Source organism: Pleurodeles waltl, chromosome 5 (genome assembly GCF_031143425.1).
Source record: "Pleurodeles waltl isolate 20211129_DDA chromosome 5, aPleWal1.hap1.20221129, whole genome shotgun sequence".
Classification (NCBI taxonomy): Eukaryota; Metazoa; Chordata; class Amphibia; order Caudata; family Salamandridae; genus Pleurodeles; species Pleurodeles waltl.
In genome coordinates this window covers 454,924,020-454,930,374 of record NC_090444.1, presented here as the reverse complement: position 1 = coordinate 454,930,374, position 6,355 = coordinate 454,924,020, and the positions used below count along the sequence as shown (strand labels likewise).

At 47.3% G+C, this 6,355-nt stretch overlaps 1 pseudogene; it reads left to right on the top strand.

Annotated features, from left to right (window-relative positions):
* The first annotated feature begins 2,380 nt into the window (after positions 1–2,380).
* On the top strand, positions 2,381–4,000 carry LOC138297268 (mesoderm induction early response protein 3 pseudogene; annotated as a pseudogene).
* The last annotated feature ends 2,355 nt before the right edge of the window (positions 4,001–6,355 follow it).

Sequence of the window (6,355 nt, the reverse complement as noted above, 5' to 3'; positions counted from 1 at the left end):
GTGGAACCTGTGGACAATGACGATGAGGAGGCAGAGGATGAGGATGAGGACAACAGAACTGCAGTGATTAGACAATACTTCCAATAACACACAGGTAAGACAGTGTTATTTCACATTTCATTGTCATTTTTTTGTTTCACATTGCCACTGGCAGATTGTGAATTCCCATTTCTATGCCCACTCACTGTACCCTTTGGCAGATCATTTTGCAGATGTTGGTGCCCCTCTATCGCTCCTGGTGTGTTGACTGCAGCCAACTACAGGTCTATCCTATGTGCACAATACGGTACAGTTGATTTGCAATGTTTGAACCTTGTTAAACAAATACATACCTAAATCATTTGACATACTCCATACTTGTATTTTTTCAAAGTGTGTTTATTGCAGTGCTAAGAAGAAAAGGAGGAAGTGCAATGGGCTGGGGTGATTATGGAGGAAAGTCCAGGGTATTGTTCAAGTCTATTTGTTGCTCAGGTGCATTGTCCAAGGGGGCCTAAGAAGGGGAGCAATGGCAGTTCAAGGTGGACAGGGTGACAGAGTGGGACACAAGGGTGACAATCAGGAGAGTCTTATTTCCTGGCGGGGATCTTGGCAATAGTCTCTGGCTTCTGCCTGGATCGCAGGGAACGTTTGCGGGGTGGTTCTCCTTCTGCAGGGGGAGGGGTGCTGGTGGCCTGTTGGTCCTGTGGCGGGCCACCTGTCCATTAGCAGCAGCGGAGGTGGAGGGCAGTTCAGTAGTCTGGCTAGGGGCAGTGGTCCGCTGTTGTAAGACTGTCTCCCTCATAATGGTTGCCATGTCTGGCAGCACCCCTGCAATGGAGACCAGGGTGGTGTTAATGGCCTTCAAGTCCTCCCTTATTCCCTGGTACTGTCCCTCCTGCAGCCGCCTGTTCTCCTGCACGTTGTCCAGGATCTGGCCCAGCGTATCCTAGGAATGTTGGTATGCTCCCAGGATCTCAGTGAGGGCCTCCTTGGGAGTCCATTCTTTGGGCCTGTCCTCCCACTGGTGCACAGCAGTCGTCCCAGGTTCCCGGTTGTCCGGTGCCTCTGTCCCCTGACCTGTGTGCCCACTGCCACTGACCCCAGGTCCCTGATTGTCTAGGGTATGAGGTGTGCCCTGGGGTCCCTGTAGTGGTGGACATACTGCTGATTGATGTGTTCTGGGGACAGAGGTATGGGTACGCTGGGTGGGTGCTGTGGTGATGTTTCCTGAGGGGGGAGGCTCTGTGGTGGTGTGTGACTGTGCCTCGGTAACCGACTTCCAGAGGTCCTTGATGGGACAGGTTGGCCATCCAGATCCAGGTGACTAGAGTCGCTGTCACCACTGTGGGCCTCTTCTGTGGGGGGGACTGGATAGTGCTGGCACCTCTTCTCCGCTGACCTTGGCTGGGATACATGTGGGGATGTAAATGCAGTGTTATTGTTTCTGTGTATGACATATTGTGCATGGGTGGGTTGCCCTCTTTGGTGGTATTTGCCCTGGCAGCTTTAACCTGTGTAAGTTGGTATGTGGTGGGCTAGCTGATTCTCTCTAGTGTGCATGCTTTAGTGATAGGTGTCCATGCAGGTCTGTGAGTGGTGTCCATGCATTGGTATGGCATGCAGGGCTTGGCATTGGGATGAGTGGGTTGTGAAGGTGGAGTGTGTGGGAAGTGGTGGAGTGATGGGAGTGAGGGTGAGGGTAGGGGTATGTGATGGCATGCAGGTAGGGGGGGTGATAGTAGTATAGAGTTGACTTACCAGAGTCCAGTCCTCCTCCTACTCTGGCCAGGCCCTCAGGATGCATGATTGCCAAGACTTGCTCCTCACATGTTGTAAGTTGTGGGGGAGGAGGTGGGGCTCCACCACCAGTCCTCTGTACTGCGAGCAGGTGTCTTGCTGCAATGGAACGTACCTTCGCCCGTAGGTCGTTCTACCTCTTCCTGATGTCATCCTTTGTTCTGAGGTGCTGTCCCATGGTGTTGACCCTGTCCACGATCCTCCACCATAGCTCCATCTTCCTAGCAATGGATATCTGCTGCACCTGGGTTCCAAATAGCTGTGGCTCCACCCGGATGATTTTCTCCACCATGACCCTTAGCTCCTCCTCAGAGAATCTGGGGTGTCGTTGTGGTGCCACGGGTGTTGTGTGAGTAGTGTGGGTGAGGGTGTGTAGGGTGATGTGTTGGGGCGTGTGTTGCTTGTTCGTTCGCTTAGAGGTACCAAGATGGCGGAGGCTTCCTTTGGAAGTTCTAGCTCAGCGCGGTGAGGATGTGCTAGCAATGACCCGACACCTGTGCTGCTTAGGTGGGGAATGACAGTTAAACAGAGGAAGGAACATATTGGTATGGAAGTCAGGGGGTGTGGATCATGTGACTCAGGGGGACAAAGCAATGGAAATTAGAGGGTGAGACAGTGACAGTGAGTGGCATGTTGGATCGTTATCCTCTGAGGATCATGATTTTGACCCTACTGCAGATATGTTGGTACATAACTATGACGACGAGAGAAATCTTGAAGAAGAAGAAATGATGGAGGGTGGAAAAAACTTCGACTCAGAAATCCGCCATTTAGAAAAGGAGGGAAACATGCCTCTAGATGATCTACTAGCATCCTATGGATATGAATCTGCAATTCCAGTCATAACGTGTTCTAGTGCTGATAGTTCTCCAAGTGACCTTGCTGATGAACTTCCAGACATGACGCTTGACAAAGAGGAAATCACAAAGGACCTTTTGTCTGGTGATGATGAAGAAACCCAATCTTCTGCTGATGATTTGACCCCCTCTGTTACTTCCCATGAAGCAACTGATTTCTTCCCGCGACCCTTACGATCAAAGTTGAATGAGTCGGATGGTGAAGATGGAGAAGCAGGTTATGGGATTTCATCAGAAGATCGGTGAAAGGATAATAGTTGGGGTCCTGCACCAAAGCAGAAATTCCACCATATCAGGGCAGGTGCCTCCAAGAAGAAACATTGGATGATGGTGAAGATCAGTTGCTATGGCGTCCAGATGTGCTTCCTGAGAATAAAGTGAAAGAGTTTCTTCTGGAGACTTCCTTAACAACTCCACAACAAAAAATTACGCAGAAAGTTTCTGCCAGGATACACACAAAAGACAATGACCAAGCCCTCTATGAACTTTTTAAGTGTAGTTTCAATATAAAGGAAGCAATTCAGAAGTATTGCTGCAATGGAAGAACTGTAACTGATGATATGGCTGCATGGACAGAAGACGAATGCAGAAATTTTAAGCCTGGACTTCTAATTCATGGGAAGGATTTTTATCTTATCCAAAAGCATAAGGTGATTACCAGAAATGTTGCAGAATGTGTTGCGTTTTATTATATGTGGAAGAAATCGGAACGTTATGATTATTTTGCTCAGCAAACAAGATTTGGAAAGAAGCGGTATAACCACCATCCAGGTGTAACGGATTACATGGATCGTTTAGTAGATGAAGTGGAAGCTTTTGGAGTAGCAGAATATTCTTCAGCCTTAAATCCCAACAGCAGGACTGAAAACATTCCTGACCCACAACTCAGCATCTTGAGTTCTATAACTACGAATGATTTACCAGCATTGACAAATAGTGTAATGACTGGTGTGAACTGCTTGTCTGACGGCTTTTCTACATTGGAAAATTTAGCCCGCGTACCAGCCAATCATGTGCCTGTTGCAACAGAAGACTTGAATAACTTACCTACCAATGGCGAAAATGATTGTTTTAATTTATTTGATGCTGGGTTTCATCACTCCGAGCTCAAATCTAAGAACCTATGCAGTGAGAAGCCAGAAAGGCCTTCAAAGAGATTAAAAATGGGAATCTCAGTCCCTGCATCTTTCCTGAATGATGTTTCTGTAAATACGCTGGCTATGGACTTTGAGACTCACATACTTCAAATTACCAATGCCGAGATGGCTGTCTCTGTGGCGGACTTCAACAGTTTATCTTCAAATGAAACAAATAGTTTCATGAACTCTCGTGCACTACATGACACAGCTCTTCAATCTGAGTGATAGGTGTCCATACAGGTCTGTGAGTGGTGTCCATGCATTGGTATGGCATGCAGGGCTTGGCATTGGGATGAGTGGGTTGTGATGGTGGAGTGTGTGGGAAGTGGTGGAGTGATGGGAGTGAGGGTGAGGGTAGGGGTATGTGATGGCATGCAGGTAGGGGGGGTGATAGTAGTATAGAGTTGACTTACCAGAGTCCAGTCCTCCTCCTACTCTGGCCAGGCCCTCAGGATGCATGATTGCCAAGACTTGCTCCTCCCATGTTGTAAGTTGTGGGGGAGGAGGTGGGGCTCCACCACCAGTCCTCTGTACTGCGAGCAGGTGTCTTGCTGCAATGGAACGTACCTTCCCAAGTAGGTCGTTCTACCTCTTCCTGATGTCATCCCTTGTTCTGAGGTGCTGTCCCATGGTGTTGACCCTATCCACGATCCTTCGCCATAGCTCTATCTTCCTAGCAATGGATATCTGCTGCACCTTTGCTACAAATAGCTGTGGCTCTACCCGGATGATTTTCTCCACCATGACCCTTAGCTCCTCCTCCGAGAATCTGGGGTGTTGTTGTGGTGCCACTGGTGTTGTGTAAGTAGTGTGGGTGAGGGTGTGTAGGGTGATGTGTTGGGGTGTGTGTTGTGAGGTGTGTCAGTGGTGTATTGGTGATGGTGGTGTGTGTCTCTGGTCTTGTCTGTGGTGTCTATCTCGTGGCAATTGTTTGTAATGGTAAAGGGTTGTGGGTAATGTGGGAGTGTGTTTTATAGTGGTGCAGGTGTGTGTGGGTGTGGTGTGTGATGTGTGTATGGGTGTCAGGTGTGTGTAGTTTGAATTGTCCAATGTGGTGTTGTTTTGTATGTGTGTGTGTATTTTGAGCGCAGCGGTATGTACAGCCAATGATTTACCACCATTGAATGTCTGCCGTGGTGATTCGTGGGTCATAATGTGATGGGCGTAGTTCTGTTGGCGTAATGGTGTGGGTTTTGATATCGCCAGTTTATCACTGACCTTTGGTGTGGCGGACTTGTGTCTGTGGCTGAATAGTGACGGATTGGTGTGTGTGTGTCATAATAAGTGAACGGATATCCGCCGCAGCGGCGGTATGTTGGCGGCAGTCAGCATGGCGGTAAGTGGGATTTACCGCCACTGTCATAATGAGGGCCATAGTGTTGGGAAATTATGCCAGCAATGGTTTAAAAGTTCATCACTAGATGCTGTTAAAGAACACCTCAGTCTCCTGTCTAACGATACAGATGTGCAGGATTCCTGTTAGGCCCCAGAAGACAACGCAGAAAGTGCTTCTTATATGCAGTATATAATGAAATTTGGAAACTTCCCCAACAAGAAGCTGCTGCCCGGTTAAGGCAAATAGATCAGGAAAGTTTACAGAAAGCATTAGCTGTTGTAGGTAATGGGATTAACATCTGGTCCAGCCGGAAATACACTTTGAACAACATTGTCTCTTCTGCAATAGACATAGTACAGAGTGACATATTACCTTTACACAATGGACAGAGTCACCTTAGGTCCATTATGCAGGTAGGTTGGACACTACAAACATTGAAAGCAGGTCACATTCCATTGCAACATGTTAGTGTAAGGGACATATTTTCAACATGTAATTTAACATGACAACAGCAAATAATAGCTAAGAAGGAAACGATTTATATCATGCTAAACTTCGAGAAATTAGAAAAGTTGCCTTTCACTGTGGCTGAAATACCCTCTACTGATTGGTTAATACACTGGGTTATTAATCCGCCTATTTCACCACTTCAGTTCACAACCTGCTTGAAACACATTCCAGTAGGTAGATATGAAAGGCAGGCAGATAATATACATGAGGTGTAGGAGTTTCCCTTTTCATACAAATGTTTCAATGGCATGAAAGAGGTCTTACTTAGCGATAGTGAATGCGAGACTTCTGTGAGCCATTTGATGGTTTGTAAGCAGCTGTCCTTGCACGGGGCATGTAATGCCTCAGCAGCAAACTTGACTTGCTATCTGAAGGGAGTTCCAGTCCCCTTGCTTAGACCTGCGTTCCAGGTGGACTCAAATGGTAGCTATGTGCTCCTTAACAGCGAGAGGTTTTGTGGAATGTGAGCCGGTATAGCTTATGTTGTTTCGGTCTCTCAAATTGTCACCTGTTGTGTGAATGTCCTTTTTCCCTCCTCACAACATAGGGAAGTAGCAGAGATTTGGCCTTATATTGCTACTTCAGATGTGAATTTTGACAAGTTGAGCAGACTCAAAGACTTTATTGTTTCAAAGACATGTGGTGCTTACATCTGCACATGAGACCATTGTGCTTCAAGTTGCGAGGTCATCTGCAGAGATTCAGTCCCTTTAAAGTACAAACTTTCTGAGACA